The following is a 12,206-nucleotide window of genomic DNA, read 5'->3' as shown; positions in this document are numbered from 1 at the left end:
GGTATTACATGCATATCATCTTACTTGAAAGTTTTCCTGAACCTTTCTTTCATGAATTTATCTAATCACAGAACCATTTTTGTACAGCTGGTGTTTAGGACATCCAGTGGCAGAGTTCTACAGAAAAAAAGAGATGTACTTGTGGAAAAATCTCCCCTTTTTTTCTGCCTTCTTGATAATGTCTGGAACCCTCTGCTCAATTATGCTTACTACTGTACTTGAAATAAACAATAAAAACAGTGGACTTTCTGAAAAACAAAAATTAACAACCAGAAAACAAAACAAAACACAACAAAAAAACAACACAGAAAATTTGTGAAGAAATAAGCTAGCAAAGTTGGCAAACTATTAAGAAACATAGAGTTAGAAATAGCTAATATATTGTTTATAATAGCTGATAGATGGAGCTGGAGTTGTCTGAAATTAGGAATTTAGTCTTTTGCACAGGGATATATCTAGAGTTAATTGATGAAAATTAGAAAGAAAGGGAAGTATAACTGGTATTATCTCTTTTAGCTGTAGAAAATGGAAGTGACATCAATCCTTGTATATAAGGCTCAGAACACTAGAAAGAGCAACATTTCTTTCCTGATTCTCTAATCAACAGACCTGTCCTGAGAGGTGATGGTTTTACTGTTCCTAGGTGTTTCATTCTTTACATTCCTGACACAATATGTGGCAAGCATCCTATGTATCTCCACTGTCTACACTGGTGGATTCATCTCATCTAACTCTTTTTGCTCATCTGAGATATCACCTTTTTTTCTGCCATATAAACTTGAGTCCATTTGCTCCAAAGAGTCCTGTCTTGTATTCAATATAAAAATCTCATGATGGAGGTCACCATTACTCTTTGGGTCACTTTGCTCAGATATGTTATGTGCAGGAAGACTCTGCAAAGGAGATGTATCTACATTTTGAGAGTGTAAGGCAGTTATTTATCAGTTGGTGCATGAAGAAGAGATGTAGGATTTGATGTGCTGCAAAATAAAGCATAGATAAGCTGATAAAAGCCTTAAGCCCCATAGCTATCTATGTGACTTTGTGTTCACTTTCTAGCAGTGAAGAAAAAATAGACATATAAAAAAAACAACAACAACAAAACAAACCACAGTTATAAAACAACCAGTTTTATTCTAATACTTGTCATCTAGAAGGAAGCATTTTGTAACCTGACATTATTTTATACAAGTAGGGCAGCAGGAACAAGCTGAGTTTATCAGATCTCATCCATCTGGCTGTCAGTTCTCCCTCTAGCCATGAGTGACCTCACAAGTACTTTTCATTTTTGTTTCAAAAGGAAAATTTTACAATAGAAGTATCCACTTTTGCATTGGTTAATTAGTGCTGCAAATGTCCTCTTATTTGATTCAGAAACCTAGATGTACTATTTTTACAGAGTTTCAAGTCAGAAAGAATATTTGTGACCCACGCATCTGAGTGAAAGAAATCACAGAATCACAGAATCACCAAACTGTAGGGGTTAGAAGGGACCTCTAGAGATCATCAAGACCAACCCCCCTGCCAAAGCAGGTTCCCTACACCAGGTTGCACAGGTAGGCGTCCAGGCGAGACTTGAATATCTCCAGAGAAGGAAAATCTGAAAAGAAGGAAAGCATCCAGCTGTTATGAATAGAAGAGGCTTTGGGATTAACAGCTTTACCTCACTCAGAGCAGTATTATTCACTATACTGGGGAGCAGCATTGCAGTAATGCCTGTTACCAAGCTAGCTCTGGTTCAGTTTTTTTTTTTTTTTTCAAATTCTCTTACTCTCAAAACTCTTTTTCACTGATTTTAGTTCTACAACCCATGTCTGTCTGGGACTGAAATGCAGGAATTCATTGAATTCTTCTTCTTTAGTCTGGGTGACTAATCCTTAAGCCTTGTCTACATTTAAAATATTTCTTTGTTGCTAATTGTATTGTTGGGTAGCCAGAAACAGCTGAACTGAAAAAAAAAAAAAACTAAAAACTTAAGTGCCAGCACCAGCAGCTGCAACAGTAAAAAGAGCAAATCCACCATAAATACTCCTCTTACACTGTGTAATCCATTTCACTTAATAACACAGTGTGTCATAGGCAGCATTTAAGCAGCTCATAAATAAACATTGTTCCTATGCCTACCGCTCAGGTAACTGGAGAGAAAACTTCAGTGTCGGGCCATAAAAAGAACCATTCGTTCGTCATCTGTCTATGTTTGGTCAAGTAAAGCATGTCTGATGAAGAAGTTCATGGTGTATGGGATGGATGAGCAGACAGCAAGGTGAACTGAAAACTGCCTGCATGTCATAACCAGTCTGCAAAGGTGAATGGTGTGCATCTAGTTGGAAGTGAGGAGATAGTGGTTTAACTCATGGGTGAATAGTGGGTCCAATCCTGTTCAACAGTAGTGATTTGGACAAAGATAGAGTGTACCTGAAATAAATTCATTAATGACACACAGCTGGGAGTGATGGCAGACTCTCCAGAGGGCTGTGCTGCCATCCGAAGAGACCAGGACAGGTGGGGGGCTGTGTCTGATAGGAACCTCATGCAGTACAACAAGGAGAAGTGCTAAGAAAGGATCAGCCCCAGACAGCAGGACACTCTAGGGGCAGCCAACTGGAAGCAGTTCTGCAGCTTTGGAAAGTCTTGGGGTGCAAATGGAAATAGTAAGTTGAATATGATCCAGCATCCAGCATTTGTCCTTCCTGCTGAGAAGATTAACAGCATTCTGGGCTGCACTAGGCAAAGTATCACCAATAGATAAAGGGAGGTCGTTTTTCCCCCCTGCTCAGCACTGATACCCATAAGTACCATAAGTGCCATACCCAGAGTTCTGTGTCCTGTTCTGGGCTTCCTGGTAGAAGAATGATCTGGACATGCTGGAGGGAGTCCCGCAAACAGCCATGAAGATGCTGCAGGACCTGGAGCAGCTCTTCTGTGGAGAAAGTCTGAGAGTGCTGGACTGGAGAAGAAGCTCACAGGGGTCTCATCAGTGTCCATAAATCCCTGAAGGAAGGGTACATAGATGATGGATCAAGGCTCTTTTCAGTGGTGGCTAGGACCAGAGGCACTGGGCACAACAGAGAGCACAGGAGGTTCCCTCTGACCATGGGGCAGCATTTCAGCACAGAGTGGGTGATGGAGCTCTGGCACAGGGACCCAGAAGCCATGGGGTCTCCTCCTTGGAGACACCCAAAAAGCCAATCACCAGCACTCAAAAGCCGTCTCCAAAAGCTGCCTGGATGTGGTCGTGGGCACCCTGCTCTGGGCATCCCTGCTGGAGCTGGAGATGGACTGCATGGTTCTGGAGTTCCCTGCCAACCTCAATCATTCTGTGGTTTTGTGAAGGGAATCAGTTGTAAGGTGAGATTAGTTAAATCCCAGATGTTTGTTTTTCCTGTATTTTACCTCTCTGCAGGAAAAAAAAAAAGAAAAAAAAAAAAAAAAGAGGATTTTCAGAAATGTATAAATGTATGTTGTTAGCAAAGTGGTTAGAATAACTATAAGATATTTCATAAATCTTCAAGAGAGTTGTGTGTTTGTTTTTCTTTTTTTTTTTTTTTTTAATTAAATAAAGTCAGAGCCAAAGAGGAGAATCACAGCCGGTAATGATATAAGCTAGGTAAAAACAGCAAGGCTTCTAGAATTATGCATCAATTTATTTTCACATCTATGAATTATAATTTTGCCAAACATATATTTCCCTTCATAAGAACTATTTAAAAGATAAGCATCAAATACTTAATAAACCTCCTGTTTTCTGTTCAAAATTTCTTCTAGGAACTTCTGAAACAAAATCAATAAAGTGATAGTGATTAACAAGCTTAATATCTAATTACATTTTCAACAAAAGGTAGCTATTTCTACCTTATTACACAAAGCCTCAAAAATAGCAGCATCCAAAAGAAACGATATTTTTAAAAACAAAATACAAAAGGCCATTTTTGGCCTCTCATTTGCAATTAACATTAAATTGGAAAGCATCATGGGTCACGTATGAAATGGTTAAGTTTTAGCAATGTTTTGTTCCATGATAGTCCACTCGTGTTTAATCCTAAGGAAGCACCTACAGACCTCAGGATATTCATAAATTTTCTGTGAGATTAATGAAGACACACAGTTCCACTTTTTGAAATCATGGTCTTTAGCTGGATGGAAACTAATAGTCTCACATCTCGAATCTCAGCACTGAAGTTCCCTATTTATTTGCTAAAAATAATTAAGTTTCTAAGCCATTCTGAGCCACAGATTAAGTTTTTGGAAGAATGGTAATTGAGGAATTTCTTCCAGTCTGCCAAAATATTATTCAGCTGCATTGACTGTGGTTCAGTACAAGGGACAATCTTAAAAATAAAAGAGAGCTTTTTCACTATTAAACTTCATCTCCATGTTCAGCCATACCTTTTTATTCAGAAAATGGGAAAATATTATGTCAAGTTTCTGTGTAGACAGGATCAGACCTGAAACCATACTTAACCACTCCATGAGACAATGCAATTGTTTTTATCTGAGAGATTTAAGTAACCCAATTTTTACCCTCTGCTACAAGAAAAAGTTTTCTAGTTTTTATATGTCTAGAAAAGTTAAAGAAAGGGAGAGGAGAACAGATGTAGAATGAGCTTATGCAGACAAAAAAAAACCTTACAGCCATGAGGAGATACAAGTACATAGGAGCTTTTTACTGAGCAACTTGTTGGATTTGAATACTTCAAAGTAATATAATGTAACACCTACTTAAATCTCATAGAAAGTAAGCTACCAAAAAATAGTAGTGTTTCCCAAGCTCTTATCTTAAAGGTTCTGCAGCTTTTTGCATAAGGCAAAAAGAAGACTTGACAATTGAAATGGGGAGAGAGAGAATGTAAAAATATTCCATCACTCAGAAGAATGGACTCAGAAATGAAAAGGAGGTCGTAACACCTGGAGGGTGAGATGCACAAAAAGCAAGAAAACTGCAGTTTAGACAAGGAGGGAAAGCAAACCTAAATAAAATATTTATGATTTTTTTTCCTGCTTTGTTTGTTTTCCATTGTTTTAGATCATATAAGGAATCCAGTATTCTTTTTCTTTTTCCTTTTGCTGACTTTTCCTTTTGAAAACAAATCTCAGTGAATCCTTCTTGTTCTCTTTTCTTCCCCCCCTACCTTTTTTCCCTCCCCTATTCCACAGAGTATCTGCTTCTTTTTTCATTTCCAAATATCTATTCAAAAATAGATTCTAAGAAATTTTTCTATTAAAATGTTCAGATTACTTAGCTGGGTAACTCATGGATGAATCAGTACTCTAGAGTTATCAGCCCATACTCTTACAGTTCTTATTCAACAACCAACTTTTTATCTGTCGCATGTAAGATCAGGTATCAGGTGAGCAGCAGATACCAGAATATGATCGTTCCATGATCAAGGACTTGTATTCATGTTCAAAACAGAATAAGAAATTAATAGAGAAAGCGGACCAGCCTGAGGTTCAATACAGAGTTCTATATCTTCTACCTCACAATTTTCTCTCTCAACAGCTCTGTATTGCTATACACTTAAGGTATTTTATTTTTTTCCAAAATTACTTTTATACTAGCCAAATTCCCCAAAAGTGTGGATATTAAATAGATACAAATTGACTTGGATATATCAAAAAAACAATTGACTTACTCTCAGTTTCAGAGTGTTTTATAAGAACATAGATAAAGATGTTTCCTTAGGTCCTCTGACATTGCTCTGGCAAGTCTTCTTTTGCTGTGATTACTAACTCAGATGTGAACATGCACTCCCCAACCATTTGCAGAATAAGAGATTCTAAAGTCTCAAAAAAAAGAGGTCAACATATATATTGTTCAAATGTTTTTTTTTTTTTTTTCCTTCAGATCATCCCTCTGACATCTACTGAGCTGAGAAAATACAAGCTTGGTATTGAGAAAGATAGATATGGATTGGATCAAAAATTCCACAGAAGCACAGAATCATAGAATGTTAGAGGTTGGAAAGAATCTCTGGAGGTCTAATCCAAACCCTTGCTAAAGCAGGTTCCATAGAATAGGCCTCGCAGGAGAGCATACAGGCACCTTTTGAATAACTCCAAAGAAGGAGAATCCACAGCCTCTCTGGACAGCCTGTTCCAGTACTCTGTCACTCTCAAAATAAAGATGTTCATTTGCATGTTCAGATAGAACTTCCTGTGTTCCAGTTCGTGCCTGTCGTCCCGTGTGTTATTGCTGGGCAGCACTGAAAAGAGCCTGGCTCCATCCTTTTGGATATTTGTAAGCATTGACAAAATCCCCTCTCAGTCTTCTCCAGCCTGAACAGTCCCTGGTTTCTCAGCCTTTCCTTATCAGGGAGGTGCAGCAAGCCCTGAATTACTGAAGCCCTCTGAAACCCTCCCTCCAGTAGTTTTCTTTTTGATCCAAGGAGCCCAGAACTAGACATTTCTCTTTCTCTGGAAATGAATCTGGAAGCAAATGTTGCCAGCACTTCCACTTCACACTCCACTTCCTTCTCACCCATTTCATTATCTTTCTATGTTCTGAAGCAGATGCAAAAAGCAGATGGCCTGATGGCCGTTCTTCACTTCGGCTGAAGGACAGATGTCCTTCTCTTTACATTTTTCCTTTTGTTTTTATGAAATTTGCATCTCAAAAGCAACTTACTCTGTCAGGCAGGAGCACAGTGAGGTGGTGGGTGGAGCATTTCTGCAGCGGGTCACCTCTGCTGGTGCAGATATTTACAAAAACAGCATACGGGCTCTTGTTCATTGCTGGTGAAAATGCATAGCTAATGGTGGCTGTGTTGAAAAACAGTATTTTGCAGCTGAGAAATTGTTCTTTCAAACAGTGCTACTGTGCTCACTATATCTGTTCTAGTTTCAAAGGGAATAAATAAGAGGCACTACTTTCAGAATGACGTACATATATGTGGTCCAATACAATTCCTCTTCACTCAGCACAGTCCAGGCAAGCCAAAAGTTTGGACTCCTATGTACTGTGGCCTCTGTGGGCCCCGGATCTTTGAGAACCGTGATAGAATCATAGAATCATAGAATCACCAAGGTTGGAAAAGACCTACAAGATCATCCAGTCCAACCGTTCACCTATTACCAATAGCTTCCACTAAACCATGTCCCTCAACACAACATCCAGTCTTTCCTTGAACACCCCCAGGGTCGGCGACTTCAGCACCTCCCTGGGCAGTCCATTCCAGTGCCTGATCACCCCTTCTGAAAAGTAATACTTCCTAATGTCCAGCTTGAATCTCCCCTGCCATAGCTTGAAACCATTCCCTCTGGTCCTATCACTAATGACATGAGAGAAGAGGCCGACCCCCAGCTCACTACAGCCTCCCTTCAGGAAGTTATAGAGAGCAATGAGGTCTCCCCTGAGCCTCCTCTTCTCCAGGCTGTACATTCCCAGCTCCTTCAGCCTCTCCTCATAAGGCCTGTGTTCCAGACCCAGCTTTGTTGCCCTCCTTTGAACACGTTCCAGGGCCTCAATGTCTTTCTTGCAGTGCGGGGCCCAAAACTGGACACAGTACTCGAGGTGCGGCCTCACTTGTGCTGAGTACAGGGGAACAATCACCTCTCTGCTCCTGCTGGCAACACTGTTTCTGATGCAAGCCAGGATGCCATTGGCCTTCTTGGCCACCCGGGCACACTGCTGGCTCATGTTCAGCTGAGCATCAATCAATACCCCCAGGTCCATTTCCTCTAAGCAGTCCTCCAGCCACACTGCCCCAAGCCTGTAGCATCGCCTGGGGTTGTTGTGGCTGAAGTGCAGGTCCCGGCATTTGGTCTTGTTAAACCTCATCCTGTTGGCTTCAGCCCAGCTCTCCAGCCTGTCCAGATCCCTCTGTATGGTCTCGCTACCCCCAGGCAGATCCACACTTCCAGCCAATTTGGTGTCATCTGCGAATTTACTGAGGGTGCACTCAATGCCCTCATCCAGGTCATCAATAAAGATATTGAAGAGGACAGGCCCCAGCACCGACCCCTGGGGAACACCACTCGTGACCGGTCGCCAGCTGGACTTAACTCCATTCACCACCACTCTCTGAGCCCGGCCCTCCAGCCAGCTCCTTACCCAGCCAAGAGTGTACCCATCCAAGACTCGGGCTGCCAGCTTCTGCAGGAGAATACTGTGGGAGACAGTGTCAAAGGCTTTGCTGAAGTCTAGGTAGACCACATCAACAGCCTTTCCCTCATCCACCAGATGGGTCACTAGATCATAGAAGGAGATCAGGTTGGTCAAACAGGACCTGCCCTTCATGAACCCATGCTGACTAGGCCTGATCCCCCGGTCATCCCGCACATGCCGCATGATGTCCCTCAAGACAATCTGCTCCATAACCTTCCCTGGCACTGAGGTCAGGCTAACAGGCCTGTAGTTCCCCAGATCCTCCTTATGACCTTTCTTGTAAACGGGAGTCACGCTGGCAAACCTCCAGTCTTCTGGGACCTCACCAGTCAACAAGGAGCGCTGATAGATGATGGAAAGTGGCTTGGCTATCACCTCCGCCAGCTCCCTCAGCACTCTCGGGTGGATCTCATCTGGCCCCATAGACTTGTGGCAGTCCAGTTGGAGTAGTAGGTCTCTGACTGTTTCTTCCAAAATCACAGGGGGGTTAGTGTGCTCCCCAGCTGAGATTACTAGGTCAGAGAAAGGAGTATCCTGAGGATAACTGGTCTGACTTTTAAAGACAGACATAAAGAAGGCATTCAGAACCTCCGCCTTTTCCTTATTCTCAGTGGTCACATTCCCAGCCTCATCCAGCAAAGAGTGGATATTCTCCTTTGTCCTCCTCTTACTGTTAATGTATTTATAAAAGAGTTTCTTATTCCTTTTCACCCCAGCAGCCAGGTTAAATTCAAGCTGGGCTTTTGCCTTTCTGATTTCACCTCTACACATCCTAACGACTTCCTTGTATTCATTCTGAGTTGCCTGTCCCTCTTTCCACAGGCGGTAGATTCTCTTTTTCTCCTGGAGCCTCAAGAATAGCTCCCTATTCATTCATGCCGGACTTCTTCCCTGCTGGCTCATTTTGCAGCTCAGGGGGACTGCCTGCTCCTGCGCCCTTAAGACTTCCTTCTTGAAGGGCAACCAGCTCTCTTGGACCGCTTTACTTGCTAAGACTGAATGCCAGGGGACTCCCCCTATTAGTCTCTTGAACAATTCAAAGTCCGCCCTCCTGAAGTCCAAGGTAGCAATTTTACTATTCCCCCTCCAGGCTCCACCATGAATTGAGAAATCTATCATTTCATTGTCACTCTGTCCAAGACAGCCTCCAACCTCCACATCTCCCACCAGACCTTCCCTGTTTGTGAACAGCAGGTCTAGTGGGGCAGTTCCCCTCGTGGGCTCTCTGACCAGCTGCATCAGGAAGTTATCTTCTATGCATTCCAGAAACCTCCTAGACTGCTTCTTCTGTGCTGTGCTGTACTCCCAGCATATGTCAGGGAAGTTAAAGTCCCCCATGAGGACAAGGGCAGGCGACTGTGCAGCTCGTGCCAGCTGCTTATAGAATACCTCATCTGTCTCTTCATCCTGGTTTGGAGGTCTATAACAGACGCCCACCAGGGTGCCTGTCTTGTCAGCCCTTCCTCTGATCTTTACCCAAAGGGATTCAACGTTATCGTCCCCAGTCACAATCTCAGTAGCATAAAAGCATTCCCTAACATAGAGAGCCACACTGCCACCCCGCCTTCCTTGCCTATCCTTCCTGAAGAGTTTGTAGCCATCCATTGCAGCACTCCAGTCATGGAAGCAATCCCACCATGTTTCCATTATGGCAACTAGGTCATAGTTTGCCTGCACAATGCTGCACAATGGCTTCCAACCCTTCTTGCTTGTTGCCCATGCTGCGTGCATTAGTGTAGACGCACCTCAGCTGAGCCCTTCGCCTCTCACCTAATCCCAACACCACTTCCCCAGGCTGATCTGTAGTAGGCCTGGCTTTATCCCCTTCCCCCTTCCTATCTAGTTTAAGGCTCTCTCTACAAGTCCCGCCAGCTCCTGGGCAAGTATCCGTCTCCCTTTTGGAGACAGGCAATTCCCATCAGCAGACCTCAGGCCAGGTGCCGAATAGACCACCCCGTGATCAAAGAATCCAAAATTTTTGCACTTGCACCAGCCTCTCAGCCATGCATTTATAAGATGGCTTTTCCTGCTCATCACAGTGTTTGTCCCTGCCACCCAGGGAATACTGGCAAACACTACTTGTATGCCCGCTCCATCAACTAACTTCCCCAGTCTTCTAAAATCATCTTTTATAATCCTCAGGCTTCTATTAGTGATCCCATCGCTGCCGGCCTGAATAAAGGATAATAATCAGAGGGGCAGATAAGGCTGGGGAGTTTTCTAGAAATATCCCTGACCCGGGCCGCAGGAAGGCAGCACACCTCCCTACGGGTAGGGTCAGGCCGACATATTGGACCCTCTGTTCCTCTCAGAAGAGAGTCACCTACAACTATCACCCTCAATCTCTCCCCATGCAGAATCTTCTGCTGGAAATTATTTTCTAGAGTCTCAGGAGATCTGAAAATGGATGTGAAAAATAATCAAACTGTGTGAGGCTCTTTCACCAAGGCTGTCACAGGCAAAGGCCACTTAAAAAAGTGATTTCCACCTGAAGGAAGAATCAGATACTAACTATAGTATACTAACTATAGAAAATAATAATTTTTTGGGGAGGAAATGAAAAAAAGCATTGTAAAGTCACATTCACTTTAGGACTTTGCATCTGACATTCTGATCTGTTTTCAAAGTGTATCTGAGTTTGTAGGAAATAAAGACCATGCCTGAAAAGTCTCCATTTAGAAATCTGAAGAACAAGGGAGTTTGGAAGATAAGGCCCTATACTGCATTCTTTATTTTGTTTTTATATTTTAGAATAAATTTCTTTTGAATTTATTGAATTTATTTAAGAGTTAATGTGCTGAATATTCAACAAATATAGTTATTTTATGTATTACTTTCTGTTCATCACTTGGATTTCAGCCTCAGTTGTCTAGTTTAAGAGTAAGAGCTGGTTGTGCACTCCCGGACGATAATAGTACAGTTTCACACTTTAAAACGTTTCAGCCTAATTCCAAATTCAGATGATAGAGCATTTTTTATATTCAGATGCTTTTCATAACTCTTTGTTGCATGCAACTCTTAGCTAAAAGTGCAGCTTCTGAGCTGAGCAGTCAGAAGACTGTAGAGAAATCACATCCACTGAAGGAACACTGTCTGGGATCTGAAGAAGATGAGACAGAAGCAATTTTCCTCAGATGCAGATTTAGAGGATTTGCTTGTCTTAAAAATGACTAAGTTTGCAAATTACATGTAAAAGTAAATAGGTGAACACAGAGACAAAAGTGTCACATAGAGACAAAAGTGGAGAAAACATCCATCTACATGCTGCAGAGAGCAATTCTTATTGCTTTGTTACGTTTTAAATGATGCAGTAAAAGCAAACAGACACACAAAAAAGGCAACAGAAGAAGGAGGAGGATAACGTTCAACACTCAGCTGGTGAGAGAAAAAAGAAAGGAGGTGCTCTTCTGACAGTGAGCTTAAATGGAGAAACTCCTCACTACAGTGCAGTGTGAGTGTTAGAATTGTGCCAGGTCCAAAAAGCTCGGACTCACATACATTTGTTACTGATTTTTGTCAGGGATGGGACAGTGAGCAGGACACTCGTGATCTGCTGGGACAAGACTGATGTAATCTTGCAATTAGACATCAGACACTGCAAATTGAAAGAGGCAAAGAAGCACAATAATCTCATATCCGTGTTTCAGCTTAGCTACGCTCTGTATATACAGTAATAGTTAATGATAAGTAGCTAATACAAACCCCATGCATGGTGGCATTGTTTCGCTTCCTTTGCTTCCCTTCCTCATTAAGTATTTTGACGAAGGGCCGAGACCGCTCGCGACGTTCCGACATTCTCAGGAAAAGACACGGGGAACAGCCCGGCTGCGGCCACGGGGCGGCGCTGCGGGACCGGGAACGGAGCATGGCGGCTCACGGGGCGGCGGGGGGGACGGGGAGAAGGGATTGGAGAAACGAGAGGGAAGGCGAAAGGGAGAGAAAGAGAGAGAAGGGGAAAGGGAGAGGGAGAAAAAAATGTGTTTAAAAACCGTTTGGATGTGGTGCTCAGGGATATGATTTAGCGGAGGATTGTTAGGGTAGTATGGTTTGGTTGTGGTTGGATTCGATGATCTTTAAGGTCTTTTCCAACCTGAGCTAGTCT

General features: G+C 42.6%; 1 long non-coding RNA gene across 2 annotated transcripts; it reads right to left on the bottom strand.

Annotated features, from left to right (window-relative positions):
* Positions 1-1,114: 1,114 nt before the first annotated feature.
* On the bottom strand, positions 1,115-11,926 carry LOC146542262 (uncharacterized). Of its 2 annotated transcripts, XR_014880396.1 has the most exons (3): positions 11,807-11,926; positions 2,811-3,397; positions 1,115-1,600 (listed from the first exon to the last, which is right to left on the bottom strand). It is a non-coding gene; the product is annotated as an uncharacterized LOC146542262 (long non-coding RNA). The 2 variants fall into 2 exon arrangements; XR_014880395.1 differs by having other exon boundaries at positions 1,115-3,397.
* Between the last annotated feature and the right edge of the window lie 280 nt (positions 11,927-12,206).

Source organism: Meleagris gallopavo, chromosome Z (genome assembly GCF_905368555.1).
Source record: "Meleagris gallopavo chromosome Z, MGAL_WU_HG_1.1, whole genome shotgun sequence".
Classification (NCBI taxonomy): Eukaryota; Metazoa; Chordata; class Aves; order Galliformes; family Phasianidae; genus Meleagris; species Meleagris gallopavo.
Note: the sequence above shows the minus strand (reverse complement) of the source record. Positions and strands in the feature narration are given on the sequence as shown.